The sequence below is a fragment of the Sciurus carolinensis genome, chromosome 15 (assembly GCF_902686445.1).
Source record: "Sciurus carolinensis chromosome 15, mSciCar1.2, whole genome shotgun sequence".
NCBI lineage: Eukaryota > Metazoa > Chordata > Mammalia > Rodentia > Sciuridae > Sciurus > Sciurus carolinensis.
This window is the reverse complement of record NC_062227.1, coordinates 64,724,835-64,746,856: the sequence shown is the minus strand read 5'-3', so window position 1 is coordinate 64,746,856 and position 22,022 is coordinate 64,724,835.

Here is a 22,022-nt window from a genome sequence, read left to right as displayed (position 1 = left end):
GAATGGCGATTATCAAGAATACAAGCAACAATAGGTGTTGGCGAGGATGTGGTGAAAAAGGAACACTCATACATTGCTGGTGGGGTTGCAAATTAGTGCAGCCACTCTGGAAAGCAGTGTGGAGATTCCTCAGAAAGCTTGGAATGGAAACACCATTTGACCCAGCTATCCCACTCCTTGGCCTATACCCAAAGGACTTAAAATCAGCATACTACAGAGATACAGCCACATCAATGTTCATTGCTGCTCAATTCACCATAGCCAGATTGTGGAACCAACCTAGATGCCCTTCAGTTGATGAATGGATAAAGAAACTGTGGCATATTTATACAATGGAATATTAATGCGCAATGAAGAATGATAAAATTATGGCATTTGTAGGCAAATGGTCGAAATTGGAGAATATCATGCTAAGTGAGATAAGCCAATCTCAAAAAACTAAAGGTCGAATGATCTCGCTGATAAGCGGATGAGGACATATAATGGGGGGTGGGAGGGGCTAGCATTAGGTTTAGGGTTAGGTTTAGAGTTAGGCTAAGGACAGCGGCAAGAATGAAGGAAAGAAGGACTGTGTAGAGGGAAAAGAGGGGTGGGAGGGGTGGGGGGAGGGGAAAAATAAAATAAACATCATTACCCTATGTAAATGTAAAAAAATAAAATTAAAAAAAAAATATTATTTCTTAAAAACATGCTGGAAAGCCCCATAATGCTATAGCTTTCAACATTGAACCTTCCCACCCTCAAGCCCCTGCTGTCTCCTCCAGTTACCTGCTCCCTCTTCTCAGCCCGACACACAGTAGGTGTGGGCTGTTTCATAGATCATCAGAGAAATCCCAGCTCTTTGGAAGGGTTCAGGTGAAGTGCTGAGCACCAGAGGCTAAAGACATTGAGGAAGCGAATTTTCTCCAAATTTGAAAGGCATTCAAATACATTCTTGTTTTAAGAGTCAAATTTTAATTAGACCTAAGTGTCTGGATTTATAGAAAGTCTTCTTCAATGCAGGGTGTGGAAAGGACACTAAAAAGTAGTCAATAATCCAGACAAGAGTTTGGAGCCAGGAAAAATATCAATAGAATTAACCTCAAGGAAACTCGTTTTATTAACTGAATTTGTGAACAAGAGAAAATCCTAGCTAGGATTGCGAAGAAGATCAACTGTTGGCATTTTGTTAAAGCTGTGACTTCTCAAGGGGTCTGAAGGGTTGTAGACACCAGACTGAGTCTTTAAGAGCCTGTGGCTAGGCTGGGGTTGGGACTCAGTGGTAGAGTGCTTGCCTCGCATGTGTGGGGCACAGCACCATATAAATAGATAAATAAAATAAAGACATTGTGTCCGTCTACAACTAAAAAGAGAAAATAAAAAAAGAGCCTGTGGCAATTGTCTAGCACTTTAAAAATGGGTTTAAAAATATGCACATATGTGTGTACACACACACATATTGAGGGGCCACAAAGAATGCATTCTTAAGCAGTACACACAGACTAAAATCAAGAATCTCAAATAAATGATTAAAATCAATAAAATCAATACACACAAATGGAAAAATATTAGCAACATAGAACACAATCACATGTCCTCAGTTTTCAGAACATTCCTATAAATCAGGATTGAATAATTCAAGACAAAAATCAGGAAAGGATATGAACTCGGAGTTTATAGAAAAGTAAACACCCAGAAACATGGTTAATTTCATTCAGAATCCTAGAAATGTCGAGATGTCAATTCTCAAAAAATGAAAATTTAAAAACTGGTCAATATTCAGAATTGACTATGTCAATTCTGCCACCCTCAAATACTTCCAGGAGTGGTGATAGTCTGCTTTTTAAAAGACACTTTGATAATATCTATCAAAATTGGAAATTTACATCCTTCTTGACCCAGTTATTCCATTACTGGGAATTTCCTTTATGGATATAGTCACAAAAGTACACTAAGACAAGTGCATAAGAATATTCACTATAGCATTATTTGTAAGAGCACAATATTGAAACCAAATAATCTACATGTTAAATTGGTTAAGTAAATAATATATAATATAATGCTATACAGAAAAAGTTTAAGGATGATTTTTTTTTTCAGTGCTAGGGATTGAACTCAGGCCCATGCTCAAGAATGATGACTAATTCTGTGCTTTCTAACTTCAAAATGTATCAGAACACTTGGTATAAATGAAAAGGACATGAGTACATACTTGCATGTATTTGTTTGCATATGCATATATTTGGTGATAAGAACAACCTTTTTCTTTTTTTCCCTTGAAGGATACAAAGAGCATAATTGGTGGTAGTTCTCTGGGGACGGGTTAGGTGCTGGAGGTGGGATGGGAGGCTTTTGCATTTGGGGATTTACCTTGCTGTTCTTGAAGTGTTTGGGAGCATGGTCAGAAGCAGATGGCCACAGCCTCTGATTCTAGCAACAGATGTGGGCAACTTTGTCTCTCATCCCAAAGTGGAGGCCACGTGTTGTGAGACACCAAAGGACTAACACTTCCGCACAAAGGCTTGTCAGACATCTCAGTAAAGCTGTTAGGTGTCCACAAGTGTGATCTTCAACTTGGAGGCAGAGACTTGGAGGTCTCTGACACTCAGCAGTCCAGGACTCAAGCAGGGATGGCATGAGGAGAGCTTTAACTTGATCTCGGAAGGGAGCTGGACAGTTCAGAGAGCTGCACAGTGGGCGTCGGGGGTGGTGGCAGAGAAGATGAGGGGACCTGATCTCGTGGTGGAGTTAGGAAAGCTTCCTCCAAGAGGCCACGTGTGCTCCTGGGCCTCCCTCCACTCCCACAAAGATGATGACTAATCCCACGAGTCCACATTAGTCTTCGACATTGACTTGTGTCCTGACGGAATGAATTCACCTTCCAGACACTGATTGCAGGGCTCTCTCCCCTTTCCAGTATCGTTCCTAATTTTCATTAATCCTCGGGGACGATCCATCTTAAGCCCAAATTGTGAATTTGGAGAATCCAAGGCCCCGGACCCTTTAAAGGTTCGCCATCCTCTTAAGGGCCTCATTCCCTTCAGGCTGCAGTCTGGGAGCCTCGGAGGGGCTGCAAAGGCCTGAAACTCCTGTGCGAGCCAAGCCTGGGAATACATGTGCACACTGTTGGGCTTGATGAAGTGTCTTTCAACATTATATTGAATGCAGTATAACTTTGGTCACCATGAATTTCCTTAATCAATGGATCTTAAAAGTATAACTTGAAAAAAAAAAGTATAACCTGCTATTATGTGGGGACTCTGTAGACTTTTCTTTGGACAAGAGGTCATTATAGTCTGGGGCAAAGAGTCTGGCCTAGTGGGCTGCTGGTGTGTCATCCCATCAGCCATTACTGTATGCCTGCTGTGGTCAAGGCGTAGTAACCATGGATAAATACTGCGGGAGATAAAAGTGAGGTACTTGGAGGTTCGAGAAGACTTCCTGGAGGAAGTGGTGCCTGAGACAAGACAAGAGAGCATGAAGGAGCTAGCTGGTGTGGGGAGCGGGGCACGCTGTATTCCAGGAGGAGTACCTGAGATGCCAGAGGGCTGTGGTGACAGTGCGGCTGGGGGACAGGAGCTGTGGTTAGTGCTGGAGGGCTGGGAGGAGGCACACCACAGGGGCTGTGGTGGGAAACCTGAAGAGCTCATACCTGCGCAGGAACACCACCCACCGCCATTGAGATTGTGCTTCAGGAGGCTCATTCTGTCTGCCACTGGCTGTGGCTAGCAGAAGGGGCTGCAGGCTAGGAAGGGAATGAAGGGCGGTGCGTGGGCTTCAGGCTTGGCTGTAGAGGATAAAGAGAGTGTGGCAGAAGACAGGCCTGGCGGCTCACACCTGTAATCCCAGTGACTTGGGAGGCAGAGGCAGGAGGATTGCAAATTCAAAGTCAGCAGTTAGCAACTTAGGGACACCCTGTCTCAAAATAAAAAACAAAAAGAACTGGGGCTGAGTTCAATGGGAGAGTAACCTGAGATGCCTGCCATTGCCAGAGGAAGGGTTCATAAGCAGCGGTCCATGTCTGGGGCCCAGCCACACTCTGACACACATGCTGGTGCACCCTTGGTCTCTCCTGTCCCTGCTGAAGGAAATCATCTTGGCCAGAGGCTTTGAGAAGGAGCAGAGACTCCCTAGCAGCCTCGTTTGGTTTCCGTAGCCCTAGGGTGCTGTCTAGTGTTTGTGTTGGACAGGGGTTTACTAGTTTGGATGATGATGAACCAATCAGGTTTCTCTCTCCAAAACAGGAGAGACATGCCATGCTAGACGCTGGGCAGTCAGTGGGTAGCACGGGTTCTTACCCTGACGAAGGAAGTGACAGTCCACCTGAGAGCGAACTCTGGCTGCAGGGGCATTGGGTCGCCCAAGACCCCAGAGCTCCCTGTGCACTCCAGCCTGGGCCTCCCCTGGGTTTTCTTGAGGCCAGGCCACAGGATAGAGAACTCCACGTGAGATTTCTAAGACTAAATCCCCTTCCTTCCAGTTCCCAGTGTTAAGTCCTCATAACCCAGAGGAGCTTAATTTTTATCAAAGCTTCCCGCTGTTAGGGGGCGAATTACTTAGATGTTTCTAGAAAAAGAAGTGGGATCTCCCATAACCATTCTTTTCCCCCCTATTTTCATGACAAATTCCTTCAGTGTGCTTTATGCAACCACACTCAACAGCTCAGCACTCAGAACAGCCCCTCAGGGGATGTGAGTTTGTATTTTGCTTTGAAATGTTTCTAATATTTCCTATTTTGAAAGCATTTGATCCTCATTTATGGAAGCATAGAAAATGAAAAGCTGTATAAAGTAGGATGAGGGAGAGGTGGGGGGTAACTGCTAATGGTATAGGGTTATTGTTAGGGTGATAAATTCTGTTGGAATGAGGTAGTATAATGGCTACACAAATTTGTGAATTCACTAAAACCCACTGAATTGTGCTCTTTAAAAGAGGATATTTTATGGTATGTGAATTATAGCTCAGTAAATGCAAACCAAAAATTGAGAAAACAATACATCTAAAACAAAAAAATCCCATGAGTAGTTTCTTTCTATCTACCTTGTCCCTCAAACAAAAACAGAACTATTAGAAGGTAGTTCCCTTGCATTTCTAAGTGAAAATAGCAGCCAGTCCAAAATAATGGCTATTGTATACATCAAAACTCACTGTTTTGTCCCCAGCACCACAAAACAAAACAAAAAAACCCAACAACAACACAAAACAACTCACTGTTTTGAAGAAAGAAGGAAGAAAGAAGGGAGGAAAGAAGAAAGAGGGAAGGAGGGATGGAGGAACAAGGAAGGGAGGGAGGAAGGAAGGGGGAGAAGGGAAGAAAGGGAAACAGGGAAGGAGAAGAGGAGAGAGGGATATGTATGTTAGTTGTGGGTTGATCCTACAAATAATTGGGCCATCTTCAAGAACAACTGAAAAACACAAGAAATACCTTCTCTTTCTCCTTCCCTTGCCTCAACGTCGATGTATCCTAAATTGGTGCCTGAAATTTCATCATTAGAAATTCATTCCTTGGAAAGGAAGCTGGTGGAAATATATGATTTTCTTTCCTGTACCCATTTCTGAAATATTTAGATACTTCTGTATTTAAAAATGCCACAAAAATTTTTTAAAAACTAAGCAGGATGCAAGTATGTGAAATACCATTTATCATTATTATCACTGAAGAAGTTGGACTTTCTCCCCCAAAATACAGTTCTAGAAAAATAGAAGCATGCACATCTATGTGTATATAATAGTCGGGCACCTGGCTGTCTGCAGGGGATGGCAGTGGAAATCACTCCTTTAGGAGGAGTTATAGGCAGAAAAGAAGGGGAAAAGAGGAGAACTGAGAAAAGACCAATGTAGTTAACACCAAAAAATTATTTCTCTGCCTTTTTAGATTATCGATAGCATTAAAAAAAATTAAGGTCAAACTGAAGTGCATTCTTCTTAACTGATTTGACTGAATTGTACTGTGTTGATAATAATCAGCTTGGGGACCCATCTGCCAAGGGGCCTGTTGCAAGAGGCAGGGAAGATCCTCTGTTCATCTGGGTGCGTTCAAGTTTGATATATTGGGAAATGAGAGAAACTTTCCAGTCCCACCCCACACCATAAACTTTCAGTGCCCAGACTCATGAGCAGAGCTGGCATTTGAGTTTTAAGGTGAACGAGACATTCAACCATTTGCTATAAGGTAGAAAGGTCCAGATCTGAGAAATCCATCCAACCTCCTAATCAAGCACCCCACCTATCAGACTGACTCTGGATGGTGGAGACTTTGCTGAGAGGGGTCCTCCCGCCTGCTTAGTTTGGGTCTCTTGCTGTTGAAATTAAGAGACGGGCTGACACCACCACCTTGGAGCCCTGACATTGGGGGCTTTCTGATTGCATTACTCTGTGATGAGTGTGAATTTCCTGTCCTCTGCCTCACAGTTTTCTTCCTCTCCCATGACATGCCACACTGTGGGGGCCCTGTCACAGTGACGAGGATGCACTGGGGATCTCACAATTGTTGGCAGCTATTTCTGTATTTCTTGCCAGGAAAACAGACCCTATCAGCCTGTCCCTCTGGAAAGGCCAACAGCGTGCGTGACGCGCGCGTCTGCCACGTCAGGCTGCTATCTAAGCCGCAAAGAAGGGTAGTGAACTTTGGCTAAAAAATTGCCTGGCACTCAACAAGATTACCAGTTTTGTTCCCAGAAAAGCTAAAAGAGAGTCTATCTTTTTTATTGACCAGAACACTAAAAGACAAAGGTCAAAGGCCTGAAGCCTGAGTCAATTAGACCACCTTCACAGGGGATGGTGGGAGGAAGGGGCAGGCAAAGATGGAGTCCTTCTTCTTCAGAACTCATCCTCTGTTTGGAGAAGCCAGTTTCTGGTGTCACATGTGCTTTGCTCTAGACCATCAAGAGGCATCACTGAGTGGGACTCAGTAAACCTGGGCAATGGACTGCCTGTGGTCATATGAGCATCAATCACACATTACAATTTTGCCTCCCCGGGATAAGATGCAGGGATATTTTGGCACCAGCCCCAGTACCATTGTGGATTTTTAGTTCTTCCTAGTGGCTCCATCCCAGCAGGGTTGAGAAGCAGGTGGAGTTGGTCTCAGAGTTTCTCACATCCTTTGCAGCAACCTGACTTCCTCTCCAAAATAACCTCCAGTGCCATGAGCTTCTCTGCAGGCCCCAGAGGCCCCCACAGGACACCAAGCAGGGTCTGGCTATCCTATAATGGGGACCCTCCTGCTTTTGCCCATTTTCAATTTGTGGATGGATTTTAGAGATGGAGAAGGCTAGAAGTTAAATGCCATTGTAGCAACTAAAAGTGATGTATGAAGTACTTATTATGTGACCCCCATTTGAATAAGGATAATTGGCATAAAAGGCTTAACCCAATGCCTGACTTATAAATATTTAACAAATAGTAACTATTTGTAGTGCTATTTTTTATTGTTATCATTTTCATCACCTTCCATGAACATAAGTGTCCCACAGACAGAAGAACCGAGTGGATGGTGCTCCTGACTCTCGGGTGCTGGTCTCCAGTTGTGTTCTAGCTCCCCTAGAACAGGGGAAGAAGAGGCAGGTCTTCCGAGGGGCTGCAAGAAATGGTTAGGATCTCTGTTGGTATTTATTTCATCCCTTTTGGTGTTTCTATCTTATATGTGATTTTAAGTTGCACAATGTATTCATAAAGTTTTATAACTTGTAAGTTAGCATATGATCATATGTTGGTGTCTGCAGTTGGAAGAGGGACTTGAGTTCATTCACTCAATAAATATTTATTGGCCGTCTTCTGTGTTTGAATCACTCTACTCCATGCTGAAGTTGCAAGCCAAACAGTGTCATGAACTTGGAGGGTCTTTAATGAGAAGAGGTGGTTACTTTTAAGAATAAGAAAAGCAGGAGGAATTTATCTTAAGCTTTTTGTAACTGGATTTGTAAAAACCTGGCATCTTCCTGAAGGCATACTAGGCGGGGAAGTCTAAGTTTTTTCCAAAGGGTGAAGGTATCCTGAGGCTCAAGGGGGTTAGACACGACTTTCCAAGGGAATTCTAAAGTGAGCTTGGAGGAGATATTCATTCCATCACTCATCCATCTCTCCACCCATTTACCCATCCATCAGTCCATGTATCTACCACACATCTGTCCATCCATCTGTCCAACATTATTGAGACCCTTGTTTGTCAGATCCTGTCCTGGGCCCTACAGAAATGTAGATAAGGAGTATAAAACCTAGTCTTGATAGGTCCAGAGCAAAGTTTCAGACTTGCCCAATCTGTGAAAGCCCCAGTGATTGGAAAGGGAAACTACGAGAGTTTTGTGATATACAGAGCTCTTGGAGTAAGATATTCCATTATCCAGTGCAACTTTCAGAGAACCTGCTCCTTTCTCATAGTACAACTCCAAGTATTCATATTTCCCTTAGAGATTAATTCCATACTTGAAGGCTTTATCAGAAATATTTCACTTTAAATGTAATTTATCCCTTTCAAATTTCAGCTTGCAGCACTAGAAGTCAGAACCTTCAGCGAGAAGAGGCTGGACCAACCATCATGGTACCTGCTGTGGGGCAGAATTCCTTGGTGAGCACGGGATTGTCCCAGCCCCCTGGGGGCAGTGAGGTGGAGCTGTTGAGCCCAGGACCAAATCCTTTCCCAACTGCTCTCAAACTCAGTGATCCTGCCCAAGTCATCCAGAGCCTCCAAACCTATTTCCCCTTTTGTAGAATGAGGATGCTAATGGTATTGGAAACAATCAGTGGAAGGATGGATGTGTTGTGGGGCTTCTTATGAGCACCTGGCATCCAACAGCATGGCTAAATTCCAGATGTCGATAGTACTGTTAATATTCATGCACTAGATTTCTGGGAATATGGGCAGAAGAAAGAATCATACTCGAGATCAGAAAACAATTGCATCAGGTGGCCCTGTGCCCTCTGCCCATATGACTAAGGCAGATTTCTAAATGAAGTCTCTTCATCTGCGAAGTGGGATGCACTGCTGAAACAAGATACGTCTGGCAAGAGCCTTGTCCTCGAGAGCAGGAGCAGAGCATGTGTCCGAGTTCTAGCGACGTCTGTTCTTTACTTCATCACATGGCTGTGGTTCCATTCTTTTCTCTCTGTTAAACTGATACGTCACTAGCATTCTTTGTTCTAAGCTACCCCTCATCCTCTTTAGAAGCAGGTCATTCCTGGCTACTAAGCTTATTTTTATAAAGTCCCATGCCTTTTGTCCTATTGCTGGTCACAAGGTCCCTTTCTCTGTAGGTACAAGTGCATTGGGGGGACCTGTCTTCTACTGTTTTACTTACTTGTGCTAAGTGAATGTCAAGGCACCTCTAATTTGCTTTCTCTCCCTTCTGAGTCATTACTTCAGTTGGGTACCTGCTCTGAACCATCTGGAGAGGCCTACAGTGGGAAGCAGGACCCCATTCTGCACAGAAACTATCTACAGTTTCCTGTATGCTTTAAATAATCTCTAGATTATTTGTAATACCTAATACAATGTAAAGCCTATGTAAATGTTTGTTATACTCTATTGATTAGGGAATAATGACCCAAAAGTCTGTACATATTTAGTACAGATACACTATTTTAAAAATATTTTTGAACCTGTGGACCCAGAAATATTTAAAAAAATATTTTTGAACCTGTGGGGATATGAAGTACTGAGTGTACACTGACCAGGTCATTTTGTGTCAGTATGTAGAGTCTTGATCCTCTTTTCTTGGCTGAATAATAGAATATGATGCCAGGTGTTTCCCATAATTCTGGACTTTCAGCCAGGGGTCAAAGCTATAAACAAAAGATGTTCAGTGTTCCTGTATTCCAGAGAGCTCTGATAGGCCTCCTACTCTGCTTCTGAGGACTTCAGAAGAGGCCTTGGGAAACTCCTAACACATAAGCCTAGTTCCCAGTTAAACCTCCCCAGTGTATCACCCCCTCCCCAGCTAAACCTCCCTAACACATCACCTGTCACTAGCTAAACCTCCTATGTATCATCCCAGCCCTTTGGATATCTGTGAGGAGAACCCTGTGCTGGCAGGAGGCCAAGAGTCATCTTGTCGGAGCACAGTATGGAGGGGGAGATGTGACTTCCTTTCCTCCCCAATAACTTTCCTCCACATAGATGGATAGGAAACACTCAGAGAATCCTTCATGGGGTGAAGAAGGGGTGACTGGCTGGTTTCCAGTTGAATGCTTGCTGGTCCAGAGAATGGAGGGCCCATGTGAAGACATGCCTTGGGAGAAGGAGTGAGAGAGCCCTGAGACAGCTCAAAACACTTCTGGCATCTTATGTGATGAGAGAGGCTGGGTGTCCATGTGGTGCCTGGGTCAGGAGAGCAGAATGAGAAGATAGGACAGCCTAGCCAATCCAGTTCTCCAGGGCTGCAGTGGTACCAAGAGGACCCACCTGAGCATTTCCTGATCTCCCTGGAAAGACACAGGAGGGGTGAAGATGGGCAGGCCATGGAATGCCTAGAGAGGGATTCGGGGACTTGTTTGCTCCGGTCTGGACCAAAAGGAGGCCAGGTCCCTTCTCTGGCAGGTCCTCAGAGATAGAGAGCCTGTGTGAAGCCAAACACTACCTCATGAGAGCAACATTCAGTATCTACTCAAAGACCAGGAGGATCCCCAAGCTTTCCTCACAGAGGTAGAGACCCTACCTTTGACAAAACCTCAGCAAATGAGAGGGATCAGCCATCTGGTCTACCTCTCTGCCTCAAATACCAGAAGGGGAAAGAGGAGAGACAACCAAGACCAATCACAGCACTCCTCTGCAGTCACTGGAAAGAGAGGATTTTGGATCACTAAGAGACGAGTTTTAGGAGAACTGGACATATTCCAATGGCAGAAAGTGGCAGAATCTGCCCAAGTTGTCATTAAAGGATGGTAAAGGGAAATTACGCAGGCTAATCGAAAGCAGTGATTTGGGAAGGAGAAAGACATTTTATGTTACATTCATAGACTGAGACTTCAATCAGCACTGGCCAGCTGCCACCACTCTCCACTGTAAGAAAAGACCATAATTTGTTCAAACTGCTCCTCAAATTCGTTCAGGCCTTTGCTGTTCAAAGACATTGTTGCCATGCAACTTCCCATGTGGATCTTGAGCCATGTATCTGGGTTGAAAAATCAATTTGGGGTAAATTCTTTATAGTAGATCTGCAGAATTTTCATAGAATAAACAGAGCTTCTGCCTCTTGAAAACCATTGTCCTGTCTAAAACTCAAACTGTTTTGTCAGTCAGAAGCTGCATGTCCAGTAGCAGACTGCTCTTCCTCCTCAGTGGTCTGAACCTGGCTGTCTCAACACGGGTCATAGGTGATACCTGCCATACCCACTCTACCCTTGGCCCTGCCCAGGAGGCAGGGAAGGCAGTTCTCCCAACAAGGTATTACTTCCAACCATCTCTTTCTTGTCATTTTCATGCCTTCCTCTTCCCTCCCACTCTTTGGGGGTTGCCCTTGAGGTCAAATTCTGGCTCCTCCGACATGACTTTTAGTAGCTCTCACCACAGAGGGATGATGGTTTGCCATGGTCCAACCTGTGCTGGTGAAATGGACTAGGATAAGAAATCCCGTGGGTTTGATACGGAACAAGGGTTTCTTAATTCACTGATTTGTCCTGGATGACATGGGTTCAAAAGTCACTGTAAAACCTGCTGCTGTTAAGCTCCTGGAAGCAAAACCCAACACATCAGTTGCTTTCCAGAGCTTGAACTATAGCAGATAGGTCCAGACTCAGCTTGGAGGGTACCCAGATGTCCTACACCCATCACACTCCCTGGAGTGTGCAGGAGGCAGGCAACCCACCAGACTCTTCATTCTGTCATCAAAACAGTCAAATCTTATAGCTGCTCCTAATAAATGAATTGATGACTTTCTTCATTCTGAGGCCCATTTAGTCTATCTGAACATCCCCCGTACTTGAGTTCATTTGAAAGCCACAAATATCCAGCAGCAGAGGCAGACAATTCCTGGTAACCTTTCCAAAAATCCAATTTCCAGCCATGTGTGACAAAGTGACTATTTAATAGACACAAATGTCGTGCTTAATATTTTTAGTCTTCCTTGTCTGTGCGTGAGTCATTTGGAATGACAGATTGCATTTTAAGGGAGAGCAAGGATCTCACCAGATTGTCTCATTTATTCTGTGATGTTGATGCTCAGGAACCCTCTCAGGATCTTGCAGGAAGCTGCCCCATGCTTCCTGACGGCACATCCCACAGTTTCCGGATCAATTAATCCTGTGCATCTCTGTCAGCACAACTGCTGCTGGGCCCATGGTAAGCCCTGGTCTTCCTAATGGAAAAATATATCCCATTGAACTGGTCCTTCCCTGTCTACTCATATCTGTGCCTGCTGTAATTCTAGAATATTCCCAACACATTTGTTTCTTTTGCTTATGGTGGAAATTATTCTTTTTATTTCAGTGGCTTCAGGCCTTGGAGGCTTTGCTGAGAGGTTTATAGGGGCCTCCTTTCTACACAGATGACAGCTGAGGATGTGTGACAGTTGTGACAGTGCTCAGATACCTCTGGCCCCTTCCCTCTGCAACCCAGAGAGAGACTCTGAAGGGAGGAGACAACCAGAGAGTGCTCATAGGAGCTCTTGACAGTTCATCCTAGGGTTTGGCCCATCCCTTGGCTCCTAGAAGATACTCCAAAATGAATGAATGAAAGATGGAATGGGTGATCAGAAAAGTGAACTGGAAAGTTTTGAAGACAAATGAAAAGAAACCAAGCAGTTTGCTGGGAGTAATCCAAGCAAAATGGCACTGAGCTCAGATTTGTACCCATATTTGCTATGTGGGTCATTTGGGCAAGAAACCTCCTGTCTCTGAGTCTTAGTTTCTCATCAGTAAAGCAAGGGGTTTGGAGCAAATGATCTCCAATGTTCCTCTCTATTTTTAAAATTCTCCAAGTAGATGGTTGCTATGCCTACCCCGGCACCTGGCCATTTTTGTTGCAACAGGCATGATTCCAGTACTCTCCAAACTGGCTTACACTGGAGAGCAGTTGTCCTTGAGCAAGAACTACAGGGCCATCGAGAGAAGTTGCTTGGTGACAGTTTGCATACACCCATGGTACATTCAGTGTGAGAGGAGAAAACAGAATGTTCCAGAACATTTAATTCCATGTTAGTGAGATTGGGGATGGGAAACGCAGAAACTTGAAGCATTTTATTTATGAAGTGAGCTATAAGCACATTGATAGAAACATGAAAACTGAAGCCAAATGATAGCCTATAAAGTCATTAAGGTTGACTTTTCTTCTGGTCCAACTCAGGCGAGCATTGCCCAATTCTCTCCAAACACTGCAGAATGGCTGTTTATGCAGAGATAAAGAAAAACTCTCTGTTGATTTTATTTCCAAACTCTGCCTTTTGGAATTGACACAAGAAGAGGACACACTGGCGGTAAGGCCTGACCCTCCAGTCAGCAAGCAGACTCCAACCCCCTATCCCTGCTTGCTGACTGTCTCCTCAAACAGAAGCTACTAAAACAGATATCAACAACACAGATAAAACTGGAGCAACATGGGCTTTGAACCCCAGGACTAACAGGCTTATCGCAAACTGGTCATCTCTCTGCCACTTCTACCTCCGGGGTGAAAGGCCAAAGTTTTGCTCCTTCCCCTGTGAGCTGCTTGGCATAGGGGTGGGTGGCGGCGGGGAGGTTGGTCCATGTGGGAGGAAACACAGGGCATGACGTGCACCTTCAGGGTGCGGCAGAACTCAGGATACAAGGCCAGCTTGTGGCATTTCTCGCTTGGGCCTGATGCCTAAGTCCATGCAGATGTAGCATTTAGTTCTAAAATCAGACCCTCTGGTCTATCTCTTCTCAGCTCTGTGACCTTGGAGGAGGTTTTTATCCTCTTGGTACCTTGATTTCCTCATTTATAAAAGGGAATAAGAATGTACTTACATAGTAAAGGTTATTCAGAGGGTTAAATGTGTTCATATTTCTCTAACTTAGACTAATAATACCTGGCATGTATGATATATCAAATACATCTGTGATTCTCTAACTTCAGCCTGGTAGGCATCTTCTGAAAAACTTGTCTCCACACAGCTTGCAGGGTTCTGCTCCTGGCATACTATTGGTGAGGGTCAGTGTCTGTGAGTCTGATGCAGATGGCCATTTCAGTTCCTGAACCTCCCTCCCACTGCAATGGGACCCTGTTTCCCTTCAGATTGACACTCGTTGCTTCCAGGCTGCTTGGATGCTTGCAAACCGAGTCTAGTGTGTGCCTGGAAAGTTCTTTTGCTTCTTGCCTAGTTGATCTTTCAAGATTCAGTTCAAACATGTCTCCTCCATATTTTTACTGGGACCTGGATCACTGTGCAGGGTGCCTGCCCCAGAGTGCTGTGGGTGCTACATGATGTATGGTATATATGACATATCACTTTCAACAATGCAATAAATAAATCCACATTCTATCATTCTTCTGACCCAAGATTTTTGGATTGTGTGTTGGTGGTATATTTTGTTCTGATTGTTGTCTGCCTCCTCTTTCTTGCCATTAAATGCAAATCCCAAGAGCAAAGACCATTATCTAGCATGCTTGACTCAAATAAGGATCAGTTACTCTTTTCTGAATGAATGCTTCCTTGCAGAGGAAATGGCACCTGTCTTTCTTCCTTTGTCACATTCCCCATCTATGCTCCTTGAACATTCATGGCAGGATTTGTAAAATTAATTTCACATGTCTCTTTGGGTCCTCTTTCTTGGAACCTGGCCTGAAATTACAATAAGCTTTCTCCAAATTGGAGAAGTTCTCCAGAAGATTCTCACCAGGCTGAAGTTAGAGAGACACTGATTTATTTGACATTGTATATGAGTGGAACTGAGGAAGATGGTGTTTCAAACAGCTATTCCATTTAAGCAGGATTTTGATAAAGAGGGAACATTTGGATAGCACTGGAATGTCTTTAATAAAAGAATTTTGTGAGACTAGGGGAAGGAGTAGAAGGCTTCACTCAGTGATCCTCTTTTGCTTCTCCTTCCCTGAGGTAAAGCTCTACTGCCAGACCCACCCCTGCCAGGATGGAAAAGGCAAGAACTCTAGGGCAGGAGACCATGGTGAAGGATATGCAGGCAGCACCTGACCTGAGGATATGCTGAGTTTCAAAAAGAGGGAAGTGAGGAGAACTGGAGTTATAAGAGCTTGCGCTCCCATAGTATATGAGTTACTAGACCCCAGGTCCTTGGCTTGTACTGTGACAAGGGGAGAGAACAGCCACAGTCTATGAAAAGAGCCTGGTTGATTATTTAGATCATTCAAGTTCAAATCTCACATTGGTCCACATTGCTCATGTCCGGGTGCAGAGACTGCAAACTCTAATACTTTACACAGGCCAGGCAGATGATAATGAAGTGACCAGGGAGGACAATTGGTGGAGGGGACTGTGGCAAGCGGGAAACCTAGTGCCCCACTAAAGAAAGCAGCCCCCATTCAGCTCCTGGTGAGTGATGCACAGTCTTCTAATTTTTAGAGAAAAATAGAAAAACTTGAAATTTAGGTAGAATTTTCCTATTTAAAAACCTGGGGAAGGCCAAACAGGTTGCAAATCATTTGTGACCTTTGTCTGCATGCATGGCGGGTGCTGTCCCTTGGTGTGGTCTTTGGGAAACTCTTTTGTGAGTTCCTGAAACATTCTTTTCCTTCTAAGCTGTGAGGACCCCAAGTGGGGGGCTGTCATTCTTAGGTACAGCAGGGCAGGCTCACCGCCTCTTAATCAGGTCCTCAGCCAACACCTAGCGGGATGGCCAAGTACCCACCAGAAATCACTGGCCAGGCGAATTACTTAAACAACTGTGTGGCTCAGATGTCTGGTGGCTCTTGGGGAGAATGTTGACTCTCAAGACCTAAACTGATGCTGACACTAGGAGCTTTGAACACTGCGTTTGAAAGGAGTGAGACAGAATGAAAAAGGAAACAGACATTTGCTACTTTTCAGGGAAAAAGGAGCATCAACAGGTGAGTCGCCCTGACCGGGTTGTGTGACTCTCAGCAGACCATTGTCTGCAGTTTCAGGGTCTTGTGCTGACTCTGCCTGTCTCTTTACTTGTTCTCTTGCCAGAGACCCCAAATGACTGTCTTACAATCGATCAGGCCCCTGTGTCAGGGTCACGAGGTAGGAGAGTCTCGTTAATCTGGTCAACGAGGGAACACACGGGAAGGAAAGAGCCAGTTCCTCAAACTGCAAATCCACAGACCCCTCGACCTGCCCGTAACCAGCAGCATCCCCCCTCCACCTGCCCCTCATTCAATCCACTGAAATTCTGTTTTATTGAGCATTCGAGGTCCTGAGACAGTGGCCAAATCCATTGCTGTTGGCAATGAATAGGAAGGCGACAGAGACAAAAGGTGGAAAGGGGCCAAATACTGAGAGTCCAGAGAGGATGAAGTTGGCTGGGAAATCAGGGAGGGCCTCAAGGAGGTGGCATCTGAGATGGGCCCTGAAGGGTGACTCAGTTTAGAAGTGTAGGATGCTCACTCCTTACATAGAGAGAAAGGTAGGAAGAACCACAAGGGTTGTACGTGGGGACAGTTCCACTTGACTGACTTTAGGAATACCCAGGAGGAGTAAGTTAGGACCTGACCTGAACAGCCTTGAATGCCCGGCTAGGGTGTGGGTCCTGGTGAGCCACTGGAGGATTTCTGCAGGGGAGTGTGGCTTTTGGAGTCAGACTAGACTCAGAGCTGTGCGCAAACCAGACTGGGGATCTGGAGAGAGAAGCACAGTCAGGTGGTCCTTGTCCTAACCGGCAGAAGTTACGGAGGCACGTAAAGAGGGAGAGCAGTGGAAATGTCAGCGAGGATACAGATGGCTGCCCTGTTGTGCATGTCCCTGCCGTCCTCGGTGCCGTGCCCCCTTCTCCCTCGAGCTCGTTCCTCGGGCATTTGCACCCATTATCCCTCCCAGCCCTCTCCTATGGAGGTCACCAGCACCATCTGCATTGCTAGTTTCAGTGGTCACTTCTCTAGCTTTGTCTTGCTGACCCATCAGCCTCCAGAGCTGCCTACCTGACATCTCCTCCTCCTCTGGTGAACTCTCCCCACTCCCTCGGTTTTCCTCCATCTCTCCAGCTACTCTTCCTATCCCGGCTCCATTTTGTCTTCCAGGCCTTGGACCACTCCTTCCGTTTCAAGGCTTTTGATATCACTGCTGCCTGGTTGTGTCTGGGAACTTCAGAATCCCACTTTCCACTTACCTTTTCCCGTGGCTCACAGAATGACTCGTGTGGGTCTTCTCAAAGGGGCTTCGTCTTCCTTCCCACTCCTGCTTAGGCCTCTGTGTTGGCTATTTCTTTCCCTCCCATCTCCTCGAGAGAGTCCCTTTGATCTGCCCCATCTGCACTCTTCTCTGCTGAAGTCTTTCTCTGCTGTATTTTGTCCTTTCTCTGCTGTATTTTGTCCTGTATTTAACATGATGTACATTGCCTATTTAGATGTTTATTATTTGTCTCCACTAGAAGTTATATTTCACGATGGAAGAGATCTTTGTTTTGCTTTGTTTCACATACTGTATTCTTGGCTTCCAGAAGTAAGTGGTGGCCACTCAGAACATATCTGTTGAATGAATAAAGCAGTGCAGCGAGAGGAAATTGCTGCCCTTGGAAGTTGGGAAGCAAAGCCGTGTGAAAGGTCACAGATGGAGTTCCAGGGTGGATGTCCAGAAGACAGGGCATGACTCCCAGAGACACGGAAATGGGGAGGAGGAGTGGTAGGAAAGGGCTGTGTGTTCCAATGGGGACATTTTGAGTTTGAGTGATTTGAGGAACACGCTATGATGGTGTCCATCAGCTTTTGGAGATGACAATCTGGAGAGAGGCTGGAGCTAGAGAAAGAGTTGGTAATTGTACACAGGGAGGTAATAACTTAAGCCAGGAGAGGAGGGAGGGAGGGAGGGAGGAAGAGAGACAGGAAGCAAGCTCATGAAGAACAACATTTGGGGAACATCTACATTTAGGGAGGAGAAAAACTGGTAGGAGCTTTCTGAGGGTAAGAGAGTAACTGGGAGAGTCATGGAAACCGAAGGCCGAGCGAGTTTCAGCAAGACCTGGCTGCTCCTGTCTCACACATGGGATGAGGAGGAGGAGGAGGACTGGGGAACAGCTGTTTGATATGTCCCTCTGGGAATGAACTTCCTACTGTCCCAGTATCCCAGTGACCAGCAGGCAGCAGAGTGACCGAGTGCTGTGGCTGGAAAGAGCAGAAGTTGCCTCCCTTTAGAAGGACACTGCACCTGTCAGACCCAGGAATTCTAGGAGCGAACTTAAGGGCTGGTGTCCTCAACGTTCCACTTGCAGGGCAGGACGTCTGGCCAAGGTTGTGGAGGCCCAGAGGGTTCCTGGACCCCTAGTCGGGCGTGACCATTGCTCTTTCCGTATCACCAGCAGCAGGTATTTCCCAATGCTCTGTCTCTTGGTCTCCAAAGCTAATATTTGTCACCTATTGATCCAGCATCCAGCCTGTTATTTTTTAACTGGAGTCGGGGTTCAAAGGCCTGACTGTTGTTTAGACACTCATTACGTGGGGATGGTATGTCCCCTGATAATCCCCATCGATGAACAGGCAAGGATCTTCTACGGAAATACCGACTGCGGAGAGGGCAGGAGGGCGTGAGGGTGGGGAGGGAACCAGGGGCAGAGGTCTTAGCACTGATGAGAGGTCTGGCTGATGGAAATTCAGAAGCAGCTTCCAAACTCCCTCTCTCTGCCATGAATGACATTAAATATAAGTTAACATATTAACAGACACTCTTGACAAACACGACGACATCCTGGAGCCCCATTGCAGAATTCCTGGGAATGGAAAATCCCATTTTCCGCCTCTGATGCCTTGAGCCCTCCAGCTCTCCTAGAGCTGAAATGTGTGCTGGCCTGAGACTATGGGGCACTTGCTTGGTGGAGGAGGCAAGGCTGGAGGGGAGCGGGCGCTGTCCTGTGGGAGTCAGGAGACTGTACGGGAGCCTGCTAAGGGCTGAGGCCAGCTGCCTTTCACCTTGCACAGTCACCCCATGTTTGTGATAGTTTCAGTGACCCAAAGTTATGCTCCCCTGCCCACCCTCAAAAACCTCCTACTCAAATGGCTGACACCTAAATGCCATGGGTTTGATCTTTATTCCTTTCAACAAGTATCCCTTTTGCATTTGTTAAAATAAAAATATTTCTGGAAGGGGTCATGCGTTCAGCTTATCAGCCATTTACACCTTAGTATAAGTGAGTTAACCAGCTCTTTCCTTGGATGGGAGGTTTGATGGAAGGGATGGTGACCCGGGAATAGAGTCAATGGTTAAATGGTGCTCTTAAGCCAGACACTCTGGGTTCAGAGCACCAACTCACGAGCCTCTTAACCTCCAAGACTGTATTGGTGTTAAGAATGTCTACCTCATTAGGCTAATGTGAAGCTTATGAAAAGTAGTAGTGACATCATAAGACAGTGCACTCAAGAGCCCTGAAGTTTACCATATGTCAGCAAGGCCACTATCCCAAGGGGGAAATTCTACAAAGAGAGGCTGAGGGCTGAAGACAGATTCAAAATGGCAGAGTTTGGCTTATTGGTCCCAATCTCCTTCCCCTTTCCTCTGGGAGCCACTAGATACTTCCCAGCTTCCTCTGCAGTTAGGAATGGCCAGGGGAAGGTGGGGGGGGGGATTGCCCTCCAGGACTGGTCCTCCTACACAATCTTCCCCAGGCTCTCTTCCTTCCTCTGCTTGTGAGTTGCAGAGGATCCTGTCCCAGGGAATTGTGGGGCCATCAAGAGAGGGTGCTGAGTCCCTAGATGACTGCATGGCCCAGGGCATCTGCTCTGACCTACCTGGGACCTAGACTAAGATTGGGGCCTGCTTGTTACAGGGTTAGCCTGCCCTGATAAACACTGGCCTTCTTCCCTCTCAGGCTGCATGCACAAGGAGGAGGAGAGAAGCAGGAGGTGACCACGAGGCAGGGGATGGAAACCACCCTGACCATCCTCTCTCAGGCTTGATGCCCAGGGAATCACCTGTTGCAAAATGGACCTGGATTTCCACTTGGAAGTCCAAGATGATCATTGTGTATAAACGATTTGAGGTTCAAATATCCTACAAGATGATGTGAGTATATTCAGAAAGTGGAGACTGTCTGGCTGCTTATGAAGTGGGGATACTGTTTGAATATTAAACTGACAGTTTTTCATTCCTCATGCCCTGTGGCTTCCTGTCAATTGACTTAACAAGTGACTATTGTTTCAACTATAATTTAAAAATTCATTACAATAAGTTGGATAGCTTAGTATGAAATTCTGGAACAGGCAAAACTAATATCTAGTGGGAAATTTCAGAACAGCTCTGATCTGTGGGGGTGGGGTTGCCTTGGAGGGTACACGCACAGTTTCTGTGGTGATGGAGATTTGGGCTACATGGGTGTGACTGTGCACTTCAGATTTGTGAATTTCCTTGTTTGTGAATTTTGCCTCAAATTAAAAGTGCAAGTGAAGAATCTAGTTAATGATTCGCTTGCTGGAGTATCTGGGGAAGTAAATGAGGTCTGCAGTTTCCTCTGCGATGCTTCAGTAGTTTGGCGGGGTTTACCAGAGGCTGTGGACAGGTCCATGGTGAGGCCAGCAGAGGGGAAGGAAGGGTGGAACCGGGTGGTGGCACAAGAGTGCTCCCCCGGCGATTCTTCTGAGGGGGTCACTATTGCGTTGCAGGCTGAAAGTTGACTCTCTTTAGTGCTGAGGGAGAAAATGGCCTTGTATACCAGGCTTCACTAAGGGACGAGCAATTTCGGTCCCCTCTAAAAGCTTCTCTTTCCACATCAAGAGCAGATTTAGGTGATTCCATTATAGACTTTTGCTAAAAGGCCCCGGGTCCCCTGGGGGGCTCTCAGTGGAGGGAAAGGACTGGTGTGGGGAAGGGTCTGAGACCCCAGAACTCAGCACCCTGGACCACCGTAAGGGGAGAAATGTCGGCAAGCAGCCCCCAGGTGGGGTGGGAGGAGCTGCAAGCAGCAAAGAGTGTCGCATGTCCTGCTGGGGACTCTCATAGGCCCTCAAAGGTGCAGGTAAGAGGCACACACAGCAGGGTCTTGGCAGACACGGAAGTGACTGAGGAGCTTGGTGGAGCGCTGCTGGGGGCCAAGTGGCCTTTCCAGGATGATGTTAGAGTGAGAATCATAGGCAGAGGCCAGGGCAGGTAGGCCAGCAGGAGGTCCCGGGAGGATCGTGAACCCATGCGTGAGACAGAGAGGACAGTGCCCAAGGGCCTGAGGAGGGACCTGTGCCAGGAGGACCCTCCAAGCCCCTGTGCAGGACAGCATCTCAAAGGGAGCTCCTGCTATAAACGGCCTGAATATTTATTTCCCAAAACTGATTTTAAACCTGAAGAGTCAACGTTACACGGAAAGACCTAACTAACTATTGGAGCTCTCAATCCTCTGCCACCACGTGGAAACAAGGCCCGGGCATGAGGAGGCTGGCACAGGCGGCCATCTCAGTGGCCTCAGGCCCCACATCCTGTAGGTGGCTGTTGCATGACTGGAGGAGCAACACAGCAGGGCCCAGGCTCGGGGAGCCCCTGGACCCCAGCAGCTCTGTGCTCCAGCTCAGGCCGTCTTTAAGAGGAAAGAGAAGGCCTGGGGAGCATGGTGGGCTGTCAGGGGGCTGCGGGCCTCTAATGAGACAATCTCCTGCAGATGTTTGCTGAGATCCACCCTGGGCTGGGATGTGTTCCTGGAGGCTGGTTAAGTTTCTTCGAACTGTCCTGGTGCCAAGCATCTGTGCCCTCTTCTCCAAGAGCCCTGGAGGCTGAGGGAGGCAGGCACGGTTGATGCAGCCCAGGTTGCCTGGGCACTTCCTGCGGGCTCCTGGACCTCCCTTGCCTCTGACGGTGCCAACCCACACCCTGCCTCATCCTGAGCACAGGGCCTGTCTTGCAGACGGCAGGGGGACTCTCTGCTTCCCTGTACTTGGGTTTGGAGTCGTGCCCCTCATGGCATCTGGATCTGCTGGGGGAGGGCAGACCGCCCACAGTCCCCCGGCAAAGATGAGAATCCTCGTTTCTGGACTC